Consider the following 21,613-nt stretch of genomic DNA (forward strand, 5'->3'; position numbering starts at 1 on the left):
TTCTCAGTTAAAAGTACCTGAGAGTCCTGGTCAAAGTATATTAACAACTTGATTAAATTCCTCTCCGTTTCTCTCAGACAATGCCCTTAACTGCTTCTGTTGGTTTACTGTATTAAAGGCTCATCAGAGTTATGGCTCCTGACTTAGTATTAATCACAACTGGAGAGCACCACTGGGGTACGCTCACGACGCCGACACACTTCTGCTGCCGTGTTTTATGAAGAAGGTCAGTATTACATTTATTGAGTTGGCATTTGTAGGACAGCAGTTCTACCCTGAGATTTTGAAGTGGCCAGGATATGACATTATTAACTTCATATGCAAACCATCTCAAACTTCCCTGCTAGCCAGCTCATTTTGCGATATTTACATGTCTTTAAGGCACCTATGTGTGGTCTAGGTACAGTAGTAGTTTCGCAAATCTATAGGACTGTTAAAAGAGTGACATAATGATTAATTATATAAATTTTATTTCTTCCTTTCATTAATATTTAAATTGATAGAGTCATATCCAGTGATACAGTGGTAAACAAAAAAGTGGGCACACTTAACCTGTTTGATACTCACACTGGTGAAAAAATCTGGCATTGCCCAGATTGGATGTGCATAAATTCTATTTACTTATATTTAGCCTGACTGAACCTCTAGCTGCAGCAATATAAAATGAATGTGAAAGCACTCCCATGGATTATAATTATAAATTAAATAGATGTGCATAACATACACACCTGACCGTATATCCCTGATTAGATAGTAGATGTGCTTCTACTTTTTAGAAAAATCATATTTCTTTTTGAAAACAGATAATTATTATTTGTTATTCCTGTTTTAGAGTGTAAATGTATGTATATCTAATAAAGTATTTTGTAGATATAAGCCTTCAGAAAAGTGGCATATTAAACAAGTGTGTAGTTACTGGATTACTTGGGAAATGGTTTAATCTTGCATTTTTAGATTTTAAGGACTTATTTACAGTGAAAAACAATGCTATTTTTCCCTAAATTTTCTATACCTTCCTTTGTTGTTTATCTATATGCAGTCATATAACTGTATTTAAAGATTAATCATTTGATATGAGCCAAAGTGATATTTTTAACGAGCAGTAGCATTGTTACATGTTGGTTTATGCTTTATGATGGTAGGTCATTTCTTATTTATTATTTGCTTTCATAATACAGGGTTCAGAAGAGATGTTTATCAGGACAATTAGTGACCCTAGGGTTCTTTTGGCTAGGAAAGCAAGCCAAAACAAAATTATAACATCCCAGCATGCCTTCGATCAGCTGCAGCACACTCTCTGTGGGATCAGAGAACATGCTTCTTTGCCAGGAACATCTGGCTTTTGAAAAACTGATAATAAGTTTGGGATTCCTGTAACAAAACCAGAAAAGAATTGCAAACACAGGAGTAACTTACATGGTTTTGTTGAACTGGAAGCAGTTCCATTTTCCTTAGGGATGAAGACGAGAATGAGAAGGACTTGCCAGTAAAGCTGGCCTAAACAAATTATTCAGTAGGTATTCAGAGCTGCAGCTCAGAGAAAACTTAGTTCCACATGCCTGTCCATTTACTTACTCGATAACATTAGCAAAGGCACACAGAAATCCTGGTAAATACAGGCAGTAGTTCTGCAAACAACAAAAGTTTTTATTTTAACCTTGATTTACTAAATATGTTGGGACCTATACAGTGCAATCATGAAGCAATGAGAGAGATTTCTTTTAAAACATTATCATTCCAAAAGGGTACTATCCCATTCTGTAAGTGGAATAATTAAATAAGAAAAACATCCATGAAAAAATTTTTTTAAAAATTTTAATTCTCTAAGGATTGACTCAACTAGCAGTTTAAGTACATCTAATTTTGAAGGTTTTACAGAGGGGTTACTCATAGGGTTTACACTCCGCATGTACTAAAGTAATTTGCTGAATCGGGATCAATGTCCTGTTCATACAAGTATATCCATACTGTCTCCATCTATAATGCAAACATTGTTACCTGCACGTTACAGGTAAGAGGTCTTTTAAATTATTCCACAGTGCGTTATGTCGCCATCAGGATCTAATACAAATTTTTTGTTTTTAAAGTAACTTAGGTTTTTAGACCATTATCAAGTGCAGAGGTAGCTTATCAGTAAAAGAAACAGACTTAATAAGTCGTCTGTGCATACAGATGAGTGATTCTGTATGTTAAGTAGTACTAAAAGTGTTATCAAGTCCTCAGTACAAGGAAAAACTTGCTTTTTCTCTCTGTAAATAGGTTTGTCCTTGCTAGAAGCTGTATCCTTTTGCCATGTCCCACATAGTTATTTGGATAGCCGTTGGAAGGCTGGCTGGAGTCAGGTCTTGTGCACGGCAGGAAAGCTATGATTTTGCTCATCAGCCCCAGAAGGCTGTTAGGTAGGCAGCGGCAGTCATGTGGGTGGGAGGGGGACACACAGCGAGAGGAAGACTAAGGCAAGTATCATTAAACGCATCAGCACTTATATGAGAGGACTCCAGCTCTTGTTTGTGCAGGGGTGAAACCTCAAAGACCTCAGTGGAATTTATAATCAAATAACTGCTGTAAATGAGCAGTAGCTTGTGAATATGGACCTGAATTTTGTTTATTGTGTACGTACTTTATAAGCAGGTTTATAAGCGTGTACTTTATAAGCTGTGAGCTGTTTGCAGAAATTAGGTGCACCTTGCATTTGGAAGAATATTTGAGTCTGTTATTTTTTTCACCAATTGATAAATTTAGCCTGGTAAGAGGATTTATTTATAATCCAGAAATACTTTCCTTGTTTCTTTGCTTGTTCCTTTGCTTACCCTCTTTTCCCAACTACGCAACATAATTCTTTGGGTTGGGTGACAGTTTCATGACCTGCTTGGCTCTAGCAGCAATACTGACTCACAAAATTACAGCCTCTGATTGGTTTTTTTTCTACCCTACAGTGGTTAACATAACTGTTTGGAAAATCACAGATTAAAACAGATCAGTGTGCAGATTCCAACCTCAACCTTTTATTCTGCTCAGATTTGTTAGTTTGGCCACATAGTGTTAGCATAGCTGAATGGCTGGCAGTTTGAGATGTGGAGGCAGGAATGAGAAGCATCAGGTAAAGGAAAGCAATTAGTTATGCTGGCATTACTATAGAAGACAGCCTTGGTGGTGAAGCAAGGGGACACATTTTTTACTTTAAGAGTAGGCTATGATGCCTTTTTGCTTGTTTCAACAAAACAGTCGAACACAAAGCAGAAATGGAAGGAAATCCAACATCTGTTGTCAATGTCAGGAAACAAAATCAGCTGTTCACTCATGGCTTTCTCGTTTGATTCTTTGGGACACAGCCTCTCATCCCCAGTTAGTAATACCACCTGGCTCAACAGTCACCGTCACTGATCATCATAATCATAAGGCCAGAAGAACTAAAGGTGGCCACGCTGGGTTAGTTGAGCCAGGTATGCCAGAGTGCCCTGTCTACAGCAATAGGCAACAGAGGCAACAAAGAGTATAAGAGGACCAGGACGTTACCATACCTTCCATGAGTACTCTTTAGAGTCTTCGCTGAACTGCAGTTCAGAAACTTCCAGGGCCAGTGGTACTTTTGTATTCTATAGCCCTAGGTGGATGGTTCTTTTATTAAGTTTGTTGCTTTTTGCACAGATATGCTACACAGGACCAAGTCTCAAGACCATTCAGAACCAAATCTCAGGTGCAGCAGGTTAGATCCTGAAAGCTTATTGCGCACTGTGGCCTTGAAATGTATCTGTGAAATTATTTTTGTAAGGAAATAAAGTACCTATTTTAGTAATTGAAGCATTTTTTCTTATTTCATCTTAGCAGGACTTACCTGTGTCTCTAAACGGATAGTGGAATCTAAACGATGTAATAAAAATAGATTTAGTGCATAGTAATCATATAGGATTAATATACAATAGAACAACAATAAAAATAACAAGTCATATGTAATAGTAATATGAGATGGAATAAACAAATGCCAGGCTTTATCCTGGCACTTGCACACCACCACTAACACGTCAGATTTTGAATCTCCAGAGAGAAAGAATTTATTCTTCCCAGCCTGCACTCGTGAGAGGGAAGTCAGCTTCTGTGATTGTGGGAGCAAATGACTGATTATAGCATTGTCTGGAGCCAAGTATAAATTGAGTAGCTGCAGCACAAGCTGCCACACAGAGTACCAGTCTGTGGCTGTGAACTATTATGCTGTATTACAGCCATTTAATGGCAATTGAGTGATCAGAACAGTATGTTATTTAATGCATATACAGTGACACAATGGCTTTTTCTAATTAAGGCAATATTAGAGGACTGTTCTTTTGGTTAGTGGCGAAGGACAATCTTTATTGTGGGATATTCCTAGCTCCAAAAGATACAATGGAAAAAAATTATTTTACCTCTAGGAATACGAGCTTTTTCTTTCATTAGGCCCTTGGTAGTTTGGCATTTTTTAGTTAAAATGTCATAGGTTTTCTGTGGGGACACTGGAGGGACCCAGGGCAGTGTAAGGGGAACAGTCTTTGGTGGCATCCCAAAGTCCAGGGACATGGGAATGTACAACTAGAGGCACCATGCTGAGCGCACCTGGGAGGTCCTATGCACTCTTGGTGGCACCCTCAGTTTAGCAGATAATCCATAGTGCTCAAGCAGCCCTTGCTTCAGGAAAGGAAGCCTCTGTCTGACTCAGATTTACCGATATTTCTTAAAAAAAATAGTACTTCCTCTGTAGACCCAGTGCTGGAAATGACAGGTATGACAATGACAGAATTGGTAACCTGAGATTACAGTGTGAGCCATTTACAGTAATATCCTGAATTCCTCAGCACTGCTAATTTCCTTCATGAAGCATTTTCTTCTGTGCTTATTCAGTTATGTGTTGCATCCCACAGTTGGGCTTTTTGGATTAAGAAGCAGAAGCCATATACACAATTTAGAATATGACTGCAAAGTTTCACTGGCTGTCAGGTCCTTCTGAGAAATATTAAATCTTTAAATACCTTTCCTATGCTGCATTTTTCTATGTTACAAAGTTTGAGAAAAAAAAAGGCTATTATGGTAGAAGATATTATAATCACAACATTGATACATTGTTCTTCCTCTCTAACATTTCAGTTTCTTACTAGAATCAAGTACTTCCGTTAAAGAGATGAACAGAAGAACGTTACAGCTTATTTCAGTCTGAAGTTCATTTTCTATTCATATATTATTAGATTAGCATGGCTGATTAGTGGAAACACAAACAAGTGCCGAAATTAAATGTAATTCTATGTAAAAATATATATAAAAACTATATATATGTATAAATACACATGCACATACATACACACACATATATTTATGAAAGCACTAGACACCAAATTCAGATGGCTAAGAGAAAAAAAAAAAGGTTTTCTTTTTAAAGAAAAAAAGTTCCATATCTTTTCTTGAGGAAGGGAGGTATCATTTGAGAGGAAGAGTTGATTAATCATGCTGGCATATTTGAAACTGGTCATACTAATGGTTGTTCTACACATACCGTGCGGCATTTCATTATACATGCAGAATGCCTCCTAATGCTTAAAATGTGTTAATGTCTGACTTAACTTCCGTCCTCCAAATCCTACATTAAAATCATATGATGTCCTTTGTGTACACAATTTTGTGTTAAGTTGTATTTTGTTTCAGGATCTGGGGGGTGGGTGATTCTTTTTTTTCTTTTTTTCCATGATGTTACAATATTGCAAGAGTCCAGGTCCAGGAGGTGACTGGCCTCCAACTCCAGGAGGTTTTCAGGGGAATATTTTCTATTTGTGTTTATATATATTGAATCTCTGCTTTCAAAAGCATTTTGCCATCTGAGTATTTCCTTCCACTGGCTTGCATGAATCTCTTCCTTTATAATGACATTCTTCATTGACAACAGAACCCAATGGGACGTGTACAGCTAAATAGTAATTTTCAGGTAGAGAATAGAAAGCAAACAGGAACTCGCTAAAGCAAATCTTGGTTCAGATATTGCTTGAACTACTTCTGAAAGCAAAGGGGTAAAGGCATGTATTTAGGTCTTTCCTCTTCCTGTTAAATTACCTGAAATTCTGTCTGCAGGCTCAGCACAGTCTTGCTAGCAGATGAGCAAGCCACGTTCTGTTGAGTCAAAAATACTGCAAATATTTTTTGTAACTGCACATTTATTTCTTTCTTATGGTATGGCGGAAAGGAACATTCTGAAAAAGGGTAGTAAAAAATACACAAAATCCACTGCCATGTGATTATAAATAATTTAGTAAAACAGTAAGTTGCATGTGATGCGCTTGTTTTGCCATCTTTCATATAGTATACATCAGGAGCAGTTCCACTGTGGTAAAAGCAGCCCAGAAATGTGAGGGCTTGTAACATGCAAATATGCTAGTAAGGTAGTGAACCTACACCAGCTGAACATCTAATGAGTGCAGAAAAGCAAGTATGATTTTGTCTTGGTTTCAGGTGGGATGGAGTTAATTTTCCTTCTAGTAGCTGGTTTTGGGTTTAGAATGAGAATAACGTTGATAACACACTGATGTTTTAGTTGTTGCTGAGCAGTGCTTACACGAGGTCAGGGACTTTTCAGCTTCTCATACTGTCCTGCTAGCGAGCAGGCTGGGGGTGCACAAGAAGCTGGGAGGGGGCACAGCTGGGACAGCTCACCCAAACTGGCCAAAGGGCTATTCCATACCATATGATGTCATGCTGAACAAAAAACTGGGGGGGGCTGGCTGGGTGGGGTGCGGCTGCTGCTAGGGAACTGGCTGGGCATCAGTCTGTGCGTGGTGAGCAATTTCATTGGGTCACCCTTGTTTTGTATTTTCTTTTACCATTACTCTTTTCCCTTCCTTTTCTGTCCTATTAAATTGCCTTTATCTCAACCCACAATTTTTACCTTTTTTCTGATTTTCTTCCCCATCCCACTGGGGGGTGAGCGAACAGCTGTGTGGTGTTTAGCTGCTTGCTGGATTAAACCATGAGAGATTTACATACAGAACAAACAGTAGCAAGAAGAGAACAGTAGCATGATTGTGCCATTCAAGGGAACTGCATATCTCACTGTCAGAAACATTTTCAACCCCGTTTACTACTTCAGGTTTATGAATATTTGCAGCTCCATAGGGCTGTACAGCTATATTATATATATAATATATATACTATATTTTTAATATATATATAATAGCCCTATATTACACATGGGTGCACTATTATTTCTGAGCTTGTAGATGATAGTATCACATACACTTAATTTCTGCTATACTGAACCCCACTCTTGTACAGACGTCCACACAGCCTACAAGTGGTATTTTTCCTAGTGTTTCTTAAGCTGGCACAGAAAAGAGAAATTTGTTAAACCAAATAACTGACTGTAAGCTTATAATTGATACAGATAAATTAATCAAGAAATTTTAGTAGCATGGTCTGTCTTGTTCTGAATAGTCTGTTGAACTGTAGCTTGAAATTAACCTGAAAAAGAAGCACAGTTTCATGTAGGGTTTCTTTCTAAAATAGTCTTACTTAAACATCAAGGTAACATTATCCCACTCCACCCAGTGCTTGTCAGGCGACACCTGGAGTTCTGTGTATAGTTCTGGTCCCCGCGATACAAAAAGGATGTGGACAGGCTGGAAGGGGTCCAGAGAAGAGCCACCAAGATGATCAAAGGACTGGGAAGCTGCCATATGAGGATGGGCTGGGAGAACTGGGTTTGTTCAGCCTTGAGAAAAGGAGGCTCAGAGGGGATCTCATCACCATGTGCCAGTACTTAAGTGGCAGCGACAAAGAAGATGGAGACTCCCTTTTTACATGGAGTCACATGGAGAGGACAAGGGGGAATGGGCACAAGTTGCTCCTGGGACATTCCGGTTGGACACCAGAGGGAAATTTTTCACATTGAGGACAGTCACCCATTGGAATAATCTCCCCAGGGAAGTGGTTGACTCGGCCACATTGGACACCTTCAAGAGTCTCCTGGGCAGGGTGCTGGGCCACCTTGTCTAGACTGTGCTCTTCCTAGAAAGGTTGGACTAGATGATCCCTGAGGTCTCTTCCAACCTGTGATTCTGTGATTCTGTGATTCGAATTTCTATACTGAGAAAAAGTCTGTGGAAACAAATTTAGCAGTTTTGCAACAAGAAATGAGTAGCCAAGAGTTTCTGTCTGTATAATAAACATAATACCACATGTTTTGGCCTTTTCTTCAGCCTTCTCTTATAGCTCCTGGTAAAGAGTCCCTGAAAATGTAATTTCTTAGCTTACTTGGACCAAATAGGCACACAAAGATTATTTCTGTAGACTTGGAAACCACAGTGAAAAATGCAGCTCCACCTTAGACAATCTAATCTCCTGTTGAACTGCCAGGACTTTTCGTCTTAGCCTTTCTTCACCTCCCAGAGTTGGCATTGTAGGCCTCTTTGTTTTAAGTAGCACACATGTTGATTGTTGGGGTTCTTTTCATAAACACTGCTATATAAAGAAGGAGGCACACTGTGCCTATTCCACACATTCTTGCTATCTGTGTGTGCCACACCTGGACAACTCATCCATCATCATGGCTGTGTGCTCCAGTATAGCCACAAAAATTACCTTTTTTCATCAGCTGAAACCTGAAAGCTTTCCAGGGCAGGGAAACTGAACTGGTAACTGAGCAGTGTGTGATACAGCCATTTATTCAAGACACGAATGCAGTATTACATTTGAAAGCATTTTAGCAGGAACAGTCAAAACACAACTGACCTAAGCCAATATTTATCTTTCCAGGTATCAGTAGGCTCTTAAGCCATTACCACTGGCTAAAGTTTTCAAACTACTCAGGGTATTCCTCAGATTTCTGCTTTGGTTGCAGCACAGCCTCTTTAAGCTGACTGGGCTCTTTTTGTTACCCTGGCTGAAAGTTTAGCTTTCTGCTCAGACCTCTGTTCAGAACAATTTATTCTTAACTGTCCATAAAAGTTAAATAATATCCATGACCATCACTTCCATATTAATTTATCAGGTTGCTTTTGAATTTTCTTTCACTTTTCTAAACTTGGCATGCCTTCACAATTAATACAACTCTGTCAAGAGATAGTGGCAGTAAAATATCCACTTGTCGCTAGATGGATAAAGTCCTCAGCATTGTATTTTCAAAGACAGAAAAGAAGAGATGAAAGTGGAAATAGCAAGGCACAGACAACCCCTGCCCTGAACAGTGGCCCAAAACCCCAGTGCCACGTGCTGTGATGGGAGGCTGCGTGCTGACAGCTTCCACCCTGCACTTCTGGGAAATCTTGCACGTAATGACATGTAGAGACATACCAGAACTGCTGCACCTGTATGGGGCAAATCGCCAGCACCTACAGAGTGAATCTGACATGTCCCAATCATAGACTGACTCTGCAAATAATCTTCTGTGGAACAGAAGGGGCTCAAGGGGCTCCAGGGCGTTACAGACATGCAGCTAGCTCCCCGCGGCACGAGGCGTGCGTGGCAGGATGGGAGCACTCTGGCACATTTCTGTGCACACACTGGACATTAAACTCTGCCATCTGTTCAGGACATAAGCGGTTTGAGCAGTCTGACAGGGTTTCTGAACATCTGGAAATTTTGGACTAAAGGGGTGAAGTAAATGATGTTAATAGCTAAGAACTACAGGACCCTTAGCCTTTGCTTCGATCTACAAAATTCTGTGCCTCCACACAGGCTCTATTCATAAATGATTCCTGAAGTATGAGATTTTTTTATTTTTTTTTGCTTGTAAATGAATAGAATGAGGGGGATATTTGACAGCTTACAAGCATTTCAAAAGTCATGTCACTCCACTTCAAAACCCATACTTGTTTTATAATTTATGAGGCATTACATCTCATTATTTCCTGATAAGATGCATGAAGAGACCAAATTCTCTCAATAAATTCTTTGGTTGAAGCTAAAAGGATTCAATTTTTTTTTCATGGATAACCTGACCTTAGAAATTCCTTAGAAATTCCCTAGAAAATAGGTATCTATATTCATTAGCATAAATTTTTCAAGGCTCTGGATAGGTCCAAGTATTCAGGTTCCTTTTCCTTTTCTCACTTAACATCCTCCAAGTCTACAGAATCATGCTATTTTTTTTAATATTCTGTTGCATTTCTATCTAAATGCTTTTAAGAAACTTGTCCAGTGATTTCAGATCTTATTTTGTATGATGCTGATTAAGTCCCATATATGTGTAACATTTAGTACTGATGGGCCTAAATATCTCAGGTCTGTAACAGGCCATTAGAGTGTAGGATATTTTCAGTCTACATCTTGGGGAACATGGAAAGTTTGTGCAGTAGTGAAAGAAGTCAGCAAAGAGGAATAAGACAGGAAATCTTGACTGCAGTCTAGGATCAACCAGGAGCTGGCTTGGTATATCCATCCCCATACCACAGATGATTCATAATGGAAGGGTATAGCTAACAAAATGCCAGGTAGAAATGTGACAGCCTGACCTCAGGTGTAATAACATTTCCTGACCTGTATGAACTGTTTATAATATGAACTATCTCACTAAAGGATAAGGAGTCAACAACTTTATTCAAATTGCCCATCAAAGCTAAAAATTATTTGAAAAGTCTAGGTATTGAATCTGTGCAATTATTACAGTTTTTGAATACTCAATTAAATTATTTTTTTACACTTGAAATATAAAGGTTGTTTATTTGTTTTTTCCAAATCTCTTTTCTTGGATGATTCTACAGTCAGGAACATAGAGAAGAGGATTGCAAGCACCTTTTGGAGCAGCATTTTCTGGAATTTAGTAGATCAGTTACAGATCTTAATTATTCTTCTTATTATCTTTTGAAAGTTCCTCTGAATTGTCTGAAGTTTGGTATTCTTTAAAGGATTTTAAACAGTTAAAATTTAATAAAAAGTGTCTTTGTTTCTGTTATCAAATCCAACTAGATAGTTGAAGTAAATCAAGCAATGCAGCACTACAGAAATTTCAGTAAAATGGGTACAACCTTAGGAGGTCTTCTGTCAGTTTCTTCAGATTACATATTGCAGATTTTTCCCTAATCACTCAAAGGTTGTTATTTGAATAAATATTGCAATGTACCTGAGAACAGGGTCAGAAATTGTAATACTGAACCTAAAGGACATGTTCTTTTCCATCAGATTCTGCAGTAGTCCATACTGTATGAGGGAAGGGGCAGGTAAAATCTGTGTATGTCTTGTTCTCCATTTATTGGCTGAACAGTAATGAAGCAAATTAGTAAAGAAACAAGACTTTTTAAAACTCTTTCATTTACATCGAATTATATATAAACTGTAAGTTTGAGGAATGTGAAACCACAGAAATTGGTCATATGGAATAGTTCCTCTCTGAGGTTTGTTTCAGATTCTCAATCCCAAAAGCACCCCTAAAGTCAGTTAAAATCTGGCATAACTCACTGACCTGCAGTGCCATGCAGTCTCCACTTGCTGGTTTGATATCCAGGGATGACCCACAATACTTGCCTGAATTTTCATGTGGAAGAAATTTGGCCTGCACTTATCTCCCAATATCTTGCCGGCACCCAAGCGGAGGCAGCTTTCTTACCTCCAGCCAGCTGGACCACTTGGCGATTATGTGCTAAGGTGGTCCCAGGGACTTGCTGGAAACACTTCTTAGAAATTTACCCTGTAGGTGAGGAGAGGACCAGGGTCACATCTGTCTTTTTCATAGCAGATAATGGATCGCCTCTGCTAGAGAGGACTCCTCCCAAGGTCAGAAATCCAATTTGACATGTGTATTCAAAAAATAAGGAACTCCAAGACTTGCCAGTGATAAGGAGCTTTTTTGTAGCAAAGCATACCTGGAGACTTTAAAGAAATAATTACCATTAACAGAAATAGCTTTAAGACCAAAACTTATTACTGATGAACTGGAGACAGGAAGGATGAATGTCTAACGTTTCACTGGACTCGAATATGAAAATAAATATGTTTGATTATGAATCAGTGGAATAAGTATTAAATTGCTGTTTGAACAAGAGAATTCAATGAAGCAGAGTTTTCTATGGCAAAAACCAGACAACACACAGATTGTAAATTACATAGTTATCCGTCAGATAAATGGTCTGTTAAAAGAGAAACAAAACAAAAGAAAACAAAAGAAATAGCCACTTAAAAGACTCTTCTCTATAGACACACACATTTAAAGCTCAGCTGAGCGGGATTAAGAATCACCGAAGCACTGATATGTACTTAATCAATTTTCTGTCTCCTGCTGGCTGTTATAAACAGACATGACTTTCATACCTAAAGTTAGTTTATGTCAGGTTTTCAGGCACTAGAGAAGAATCTTTTTATCCATATATTTCAGTATTCTCAGACACAGCTACATCATTAAAAGCATTTGATCAACTTACTTAAGATAATAAAATCCTTCTTGATGGTTGTAGGAAAAAAGAAGAAAACCTGATATATTCCTGAGATATGCCAGACACTACATTTTTTAAATTATATAGCTATTTTAATTAAATAGCATGTACATTTATTTCTTTCCATCTAACTGGTTGTTTTTTTTCTATTCTTTCTCATGCACATGCTGTTTTGGATTGCAGATATTTGTAAAGTAAATAGTATGGCAATATAATTTCCGTACTGGCAAAATGGCTTGCCTTTTATTTACTTGTCATGTTTTGTTTATAAAAGTACAGTCCATGTCACTAAGATGTTCTTTGTTTTTCAATGTTGGAAGAAACTACTTGAGGTAACATTGTTTCCAATATTGAAATTTCCCACCACAGAATACTTCAGACATTTAAAATACAAATTAAATTATGCTTGCTTCAAACTATATATATATGCAGTGCATGCACTTGATTATATTATAAGGAAAAAGCTATTTCATATATTTAAATATTTATGCAAGATCTGGGCTTTTTCTTTTTTAAGTATAAATAAACTAGTCATTTAATAGCCTAATCTCACCCTGAAATGACGCCATACCTGGAACAGCTTTTTATCATTATAGAGTTCTTTCTCTAAAATGACAGGAATCAGACCAGCTAAAATTATTGAACAATATGTTTATATTGATTTTCGGTGAAGAACCTAAATTAACTTCAATAACTTCAAATAGTTTTGCATTAAAAAAATGATTTGTTATATTTCACGCATATAACAGCAGACAAGAGGAGGGTTGGGTTTTTTATTGTTTTGTTTTTACAATTACTGGTCCCTATTGTCTGCATTTCTTAAAGTGTGGGAAAGAGAAAGGAGGCATTAGTAGTGTTTAAAATAAAATCTGGGGATGTCTTCAGCCTGATTTTCTCTGTTCCAGCTGAACTGGTAGAGGTGTAGACCTAGCAGCTGGTGGAGGGGAAATTATTTTGATAATCATTTAATGTTTCTATAGATGAGACAATGACAATGAACATTTTTGATATGGCAGCACAGCACATACTAATTCTACACTGTCCTTAAAATGCTCTGTTTTTCTAGCAAAACATTTTACCAAATTTGAAGGTATACTAGTGTTTTTAATGTTAAAAACATTTTAGTGTCTTGTGGACCATGGGCCAGGTTTTTTTTTATGTTAAAGAAAGTGAATTAAAACATTAAACTTCAGTGAATAAAGAGAAAAATATTTTTATTAGCAACCATAAGTAATGTTTTCATGCAATAGCTAAAACAAGTTAATTAGAACTATCCATTTAGTAAACATAGTCCTATGGAGCTAAAATCAATAAGCCAATAAAATTCCTCTCCCTGTCTGTTACACAGAACTGTATCTGTAGGTACATGCAAATGCATGTAAATATTCTTTCTAAAACATTTGTAATTGAAATATATATGGACATAAATATATTTCAAACATTACCTCTTTCAAATGCTAGTTTTGTAGGTATAGAAATTATTCACAATAGTTCCACTCATACAAGTCACCACATTGATGTGTCTTTCTAGCTCTTGGATGGATGTGATAAACAATTGCATATGACAGTTTTCCTGAAAAATATTTTTAAAAGCATGTAACAAGAATGCATTGATTTAGAAAAAAGCGATTCATAACCCAATTAAAATAAATAACACTTTGAAATCATAAAGCACAGGTACAAAAAAAGGAATGTGGGTAAAGACAGGGACCACAATTCACAATTTTGTGTTGGAAAATGATGTGTTAGACACTGTCGGTCCTAACCTCACCAAGCATAAATCCAGCTAACTCCACAGGCAGTAATGGGACTGTTCCAGTCTGTCACAGCTAAAGGGCTAGCTCTAAAGCTTTTCAAGCAAATTTTCCTCTTTTAAACTGGTGCTGTATGAGCACTTTTAAATATGACCATCTGAGCAAAGTAATTTCTCAAACGCATTAGGTTTTAATTATGACAGCTTAAATTAATTGCTCAGGTAAATTAAAGACTTTGTTTAATTCCAGATAGTTTCCTCACTCAGAACCATTTCCACTTCGTTTGAAAAACCCTTTGCATAGTGCTTTAGTGACATTTAAGTTTTTGTTTGTCATCATTAACCATTTCTCCAGAGCATTGCAGAAACTGTCCTCCCACTTGTTGTATGCAGAAGCCCGAAGTATTAATCTTGCATTTATCATCGAGAAATGGACTTTGACAAATTAATTCCAGGGCATCTTCCTCAAGCAGCTTCGGGCGAATACATAGCAATCTGCTCTGCCGGGGATTACCATGCTGGTGGCAGAACCAGTAGGAGAGACCTTCTGCCCACAGCTCACCTGCTTCTGTGAGCAGTCTGTGAACCTCCTGTAACTTATTCTATAATAATACTCTGAAACCCAATATCAAGAAGTTACAGTAAATTGTGATGCACACAGCAAGCCTCTTGTCGTAACTGCAAAGTACATACAGTTTTCCGAGTGAAAAAATGGGGCTAGGGTTATGAAGAAACCTTTACATTCAGTGTTTGAAGGGACTTAACACAAAGTGGAAGAAGAGAGACTGTTTTGTGCACGACTCGGAAGCATAAACAGGAGAGCAAAGGAGAATTTATGAAAATACAGAAAATTTAGAGTGAAAGGTTGTGGAGATTGTGGAATAAGCAAGAAATTATAAAAGCTACTGCATTTGGTGCTTTAAAATTAGATTTTACAAGATAATAGAGAAGGAAAAAAGGAAAACTGATAAAAATTATAAAAGCTACTGCATTTGGTGCTTTAAAATTAGATTTTACAAGATAATAGAGAAGGAAAAAAGGAAAACTGATAAAAGGAGCACTCTGATTCCTTAATCTCGAGTCTAGCTGAGCTTTGTTTATGCATCTTAACACCAGTCACCTAGGCAGATCTAAATTACATGGATAACAACAGCTCCCAGAAGACAAGAGTTATGCTCTCTGTGTTGCAAGGCTGACAAGAGGAGGAACAAAAGATTTTGAAATGAATGTTAGGTTCACCTAATTTAATTCAAATAGATTAGCCATTTGAGAAATGTTTCACTCTGCCAAGGAGACTGGAAGCACTGGAACAAATTTCCACTTTAGTTTCGCTACCTTCAGTCGAGTTTTATCAAGTTTAAATTTGGCCTGCACCAGACAGAGGGAGCAGCAGAGTTCCCGTGGTTTGCTCTCGTGGATCAGGGCTGAGTTTTATCAGAACCTAGAAAAGTTTGCAGAAACCTAACCAAAACCAGAACAGTTTTATTTGCATGACTGTTACTTCTAGAGGGCCACCCCTGCTCTGTAGCAGCTCTGTTGCATGTGCTGTCTAGGTGTATCCTCCCATTCAGTGAGCTGAATGAATAGTCAGTATAGTTCCAGAAGAACTCGTGATGAGTTGCCATGCTTCACTGTTTCCCTAAAATAGCTTGCAGAGAAAATTTGATTGCTGTAGGAAGGAAGGGAGTACAATTTACCCTACTTAAGTTTTCAAAAGATGTACTATAAATTACAGTGAAAAATCAGTAAAAGATATCAAACAGCCTTTATTAGAGCAGAAATTATTTTTACCAAAAGCAGAGTATGGTTTCTTTTGAAGGACTGCTGCTTAAATACATGTGGGACCAGTGAGTTCACTGAAAGTTACCAGTACTTGTCAAAAATGTTATTGTCATGGGTGCAGTACCTTGACATAGAAGAAATGAGAGGATAAGAGAAAGCTGACTAGACGCTCAAAGATAAAGGGCAAATTGATTAATAAAATATTTTCCAATGGAATTGCAGAACTGGTGAAAAAGTTCCGGTTTAAATCAGTTTTTATTATTTATAAATTTCATGTGCTGCTTGAATAAAAATGAGGGAAAACTCTCCACTGAATCTTGGCTAGCAGTACCAGCCAAAGCAGGTGCAGAATATTTCAAGGCGATAGGAGGACCAGTGAGATTCCTCTTTCTGGTGGTTTAATAAAATATGCAAAGACTGTGTTAAATGCAGATAAGTGGAGAATATCTTTCTATGTCTATTGGAACTCAAAAAGATCATGAGAATTTTTTTCAGACAGCTAAGTGCCCAAAGAATATATCCAAAAGCTTGTTTCGGAAGTGATCCATACCAAAGTAGGTATATAAGTGCATTTGTCCAAAAGTTATGGTTTCCCCCCTTTCAGTAAGTTTAAATTAGGAGAACATTCTGATATTTTAAGTAGCAAAAATTGACATTAAATAGTGTCATGTGCACAATGATCCTATTTATTTAATCAGTACAAGTCACGGATCAAAATTCTAATCAAGGCTAAAAGTATTGGTTTTGACTAGCAAATATCAATAACAAATTAGACTGTCAATCAAACACAAATCAGATTTCTTCAGAGGTCAGCTCTCAGTAGTTCACACTGTCAACACCAAGAAAGGGGAAAAAGAATGAGATGTGGAAATAGGTAGGAAAAAGGATATGTAGAATGTACCTATTCTACCTATGTAGAATATTTTGGATATTTTCAAATTATACTATTTAATGTCACATACTTAAGAGAAGTGGGAAAATTATCTAAAGGAGGAATATGTAAGAGCTCTTAGGAATTCTGAAAGATTGGAAAATTGAAATTCTAGGCTTTTTTATTTTAGAGGAAGAAAGTAAGATCATCAGAATTATATTTTTCTCATCTTCAATTTCCAGTAAAAATTTGGAACAAATATTCAAGTAAATTAATCACATAGATGGTACCTAGGACATGAATATGCACCAATACGGATTTATCAAGAGCAAATTATGTTAAATCTATCTAGTTTGTTCCTATGATAGCTTGTAAGAGTGGAGGAGTGTGTGCTATGTATCTTGACTTAAGTAAGGCTTTTGATGTTGTTGCAGATTGTATTCATTAGCAAGAGAAGAAAATACAACCAAACTGAAAGTACTAAAAAAACATCTGGAAAATCATACTCAAGGGGCACTTAATATTGTGCATTATCAAACTGGAATAATATATCACTAATTCTTAACATGTCTTTTCTGAGCCTATGATTCTATGATTAAATTTTTTTGATGAGCTGACTGATAGAAGAGAATAGGCATATTCATTTTACAGATGCCACCAATTTTGGAAAGGTAGTGGCCCTCTAGGAGATGGGTTCAAGTGTAAAATGATCATGACAGACTGGAGTAATCAGTCAAAAAAACAAACAACGTGGCTCAATTTAAAAAAGTTTCCCCTTGCATAAGCATATAATGAATGGGCACCACCTCAAAATTACTGGCTGTACAGAAAAGACCTATAAGGAGGGAATGTATTGAAAACTCAGTGTGACAATGACAATGACCGTGTTGTTTTTGGAAAGACTGACATGCTACTGGGTTGTGAAATGTGAGTTTGGCAATAAAACATATGGCATAACATTTCCACCACACAGGTCACAAGTAGTCTGCCCAGCTCTGGGACTGCATTTGAATAAAATGTTGGATCTGTCAGAAAATGGTATGCGAATAGCAAAAAGACTGATCAGTGATCAAGAAAATATGGCTTAAAATGAAATACTGAAAGTTTTGGAGTTGTTACAGAGAAAAAGGAAACCCAAGGGAGGGAGTTAGTCTTCCCTTACGTAGATGTTTGTTAGAAGGAAGGAAAAAGCTGTTCTGTAGTCCTATCTACATGTTAATATTACATGTACGAATTGGTAATAGTCTCAGTACTGTTAGCCCTACTTCTGACATTTGTCAGAAAGTGGCGTTTGTCACTACAACATTCCTGAAAGAAGTCAATGTTGAAAATGTAGTATGCACGATACGTAAAAAGTGCTTGCCCATTCTTGGAAACCATAAAAAAAACATTAACTTCAAATGTTCCTCTTTGGCACCTCTAGTAATGAGTGGCATGTAAAAAAAAGTTAGAAAAATAGATGCTGTCAAAAACTCATAAGATGTAAACTGAATTAGATCTATTGAAACTACACAAATTAACACAGCCTAAGAAAATGGTCAAATATGAGAATATGCTCAAATAACATTGTATTAACAAGTACAAGCGCATGCTTGTTAAAATATTCCGTTCCAGGAGATTCATGCTATCAGAATTTGGACAAGAGTTTAGTATGAAGTGTCTGCTTACAAAATCTAATCATCAGCCTAACCTCCAAACTGGGAGACTAGGTTAGTAATAGAAATGGTACTATGCAGAAATAGTGAAGATGATATTCTTGTGAGGAGAAAATTAAAATAAACAGTAAAGCACTAGAAGAAGAGATGCAGAGCAGAAGACAACTGCTGGTAAAGAATACTGTGAGGAAATTAGACGGGCCGAATGGGCCATTCAGGTTTCTCTGCTAAGGAAAGATGCTTGCTCTGTAGTAACCAGCAGTTCTGTAACTCTTCAGAACCTCAGAAACTTGGGAGAGCCGTGAATTTGGCCCAACTTCTTCCAAATTGAGGGATTAAACTAGTCATCAAAACCCCACTTCCTTTCTAGAAAGCATTATACTTCCTCCTCAAGCCAGCAAGCAAGCCCCTATTTGCAGAGCTGGAAGAAGGTGGCCCAAGGAGACTTTGAACCATAAAACTAACTTTTCTGGGATTATGCGGGACTCAAAATCTACTCCTGCAAAAGATAAAAGTACACACACATAGATAAACAGGTAGATACAACATTTCTCAAAACAGACCAAATTTTGGAGATGGCTGATGCACACACAGTCACCTTCCCTAAAGCCAGTGGAAATGTAGCCAAGTGAGAATTTCCAGGATGAGTACGCTGTACACTGTTCCCCCAGCAGTAACTGCAGCAGACTGATAGTATCTCAGTTGCTTGTGATGCTTGGGCCCTAATTTGCAATTCAGAAAAGCTTAGTTCTGAACACTTTTCCTAAACCTTTTGGCTAAACTAATTTAAGGGCTTCCTGAAGAATCTTACTTAGAAAACACTCCTAATTAGAAAGAAAACTTAAACATTGTTTTAAGCATGTTTACATCTCCTAAAAATAATAAAGTAGAAGTACATATTTAGTGTTCTCATAAACTTAAATACTTTGCTAGATACATATAGCACAACTTTAAAGTGAAAAAAAAAGGTCAGAATAACTAGAAGAAAATTAGCAGTAGAGATAGAAGCAAAAACCTTGCAAAAACTTCTTGAAACTTGTGTTCTGATAACTTCCTGCACAGCAGCATAGATCAGGATCTGCTCCACTCAACTCAGTGGAATTAGGTTCAAGTGTAAAATCAGGAAAAATTATATTTGATTATGTCCCAAGTTATCAACTATTCTGTAAAATGAGTGTAAATAAGATGGGAAGAGTCTTTTGCACCTGTTAATAGAAGACTACTCTGTTATCTCAGGGCCTTCTGAAAACCATTGAAGGTAATTATAATCTTCCCAAGAGCTTTAGCACACCTGGCATTATATTTTCAGGAAGGAGATATCTGAAAGAACAAGAATATACAGAAAAGTCAGAGTACTTTTACTGTGAGGGGAACACGGTTCTGGCACGTTTTCTCAGACTCTCTTCCTTGCATTTGCATTATAATGCATGTATTCCATCAACATGCAATTGTAAATATACCCTTCAGAAAAATGACCTATTGATGGGTTCCCCAAAAAGCCTCTACTGACTATAATGTGTAATTTAATTTCAATTTCTATCTGAAATTAATTATAAGCCCTATGAGACATCATAGAAAATTGCATTTTCTGTTTTGCTTTTTTATTTTTTTATTAGTGGCAGTAAATTCATGCCAATTCTTTTTGAATTATGTTTATGGTTTTACTGATATGAAACTTTAACTGATAACACTAGCGAGGCAGCAATAAGCAATGTGAAATATACATGAATGCACTTATTCGTGGTTTATGATTAACCGTAAAATCCACTAGGTTTTTGAACAGCTTATCTTTTTCTAACATCCTTTATTGTGTCTCCAAGGCTTAGTATTTTATATATTAGGTAAAATATATGCTACTCTTATCATGAATAGAAATTAAAACTACAATTTATTTGCAGGACGTTTTTATAGCCGTATATATGTGTACTGCTGGTCATAACCTTGTATGAGGCTGAAATAAAATGATTTGACTGTAAAATATGTTATGCATGCTATCATATGGTTTGCTACAGTACTGCATTGAATGCATAAAAACCAGTCACCTCCAATGCCCATGATGTTTCTAATATAGAGAGGAATACATTTTCCATCTGTATAACTTGTTTCTTACTGCATCTTTTACAAGCTTTATGTTAAGAACTTGGACTTTGGAATATCAAACATAATATTTTACCAGTTTTTTTAATAGCTTTTGTTGCAGCTCCATCTAGTCTCAGAGCTTTCTTTTTCACTTTGAGATAGCCCTAGGCTGAATGTAAAACCTAGGGCCAGGCTTTTCTCTCGGATTGGGTAGCTTGACTTCACATCCAATATCTGATACACTTCAACACTAGAGGAGACCCAAGCTCCTAGGCTTTGAAGTTCTGTAATACTTGAAAGAAAGCCCTAAGGCAAATATCAGAGTCAAAGAAGTTAAATCTGTTCTGGATAGGTGAAGCAATATCCCATAGCTACCAAGGGAGACTTAATTAATAAAAACACAGTAGCTTCCTGTTGTTCTGTACTGGAATATTGCCTATGATCTCTGTCAAGAAATGTAACAAAACAATTTAAATTAAATCCTTTATTCAAGGCATAACTTCTGTTTAGAAAACCAGTTTGGGTACTTTTGGAATTTAAAAAACAGTTATCCAATGTAGAGAGAAAGTAGTGGCTGAATGCCTAAAACCCATCGGATGCTGGGAGAAGAGGTATAAGTTAGAGAAAGAAGGAAAACCATACCTCATAAGTGTTCTGCCCTTTACAAATCATATTGTTACTCTGCTTAGCCTCTTCAACTCAATGGTCCATGAAGCCTAATGTAGGTCCCAGTTTTTTGTAGAAATTACTGAATTTCTACTTGTCCATGACAAAACACTGCTTTTGGGGGGAAATAAATAAATAAATAAATAGCATATTAAATTTATCAACATGGATCATGCTGGAATAGAGTCAGTCATCCAAAAAGAAACTTCATCTGAAATATGTCCATTAGTCACTTCTGTATCTCAGTGTCCAGAGCACCTCTGTTTTTGCATACAAGTCCATAGAGAAAACCGTCAAAATGTGAAAACAGCTGCAGTCAGATTTTAATTTTTTTCGTGTTCACCAACATCTTTACTGCTTCTAATTTTATTCTCCTCCCTGAAGCTGGTTTTTTTTCTGCCTTTGTCTTCTCTGTTATCAAGTAATTTCATCA

General features: G+C 37.0%; 1 long non-coding RNA gene across 9 annotated transcripts in view; it reads left to right on the top strand.

The window, feature by feature from the left end:
- LOC135316396 (uncharacterized) overlaps nucleotides 1-21,613 on the top strand; it is a 93,399-nt gene that overhangs the window by 43,820 nt on the left and 27,966 nt on the right. For all 9 annotated transcript variants that reach the window (XR_010375748.1, XR_010375747.1, XR_010375753.1 and 6 more), the window contains one exon: nucleotides 119-226. This is a non-coding gene — a long non-coding RNA (uncharacterized LOC135316396). The remainder of the gene's footprint in view (nucleotides 1-118; nucleotides 227-21,613) is intronic.

This window comes from Phalacrocorax carbo, chromosome 1, assembly GCF_963921805.1.
Source record: "Phalacrocorax carbo chromosome 1, bPhaCar2.1, whole genome shotgun sequence".
Taxonomy (NCBI): Eukaryota; Metazoa; Chordata; class Aves; order Suliformes; family Phalacrocoracidae; genus Phalacrocorax; species Phalacrocorax carbo.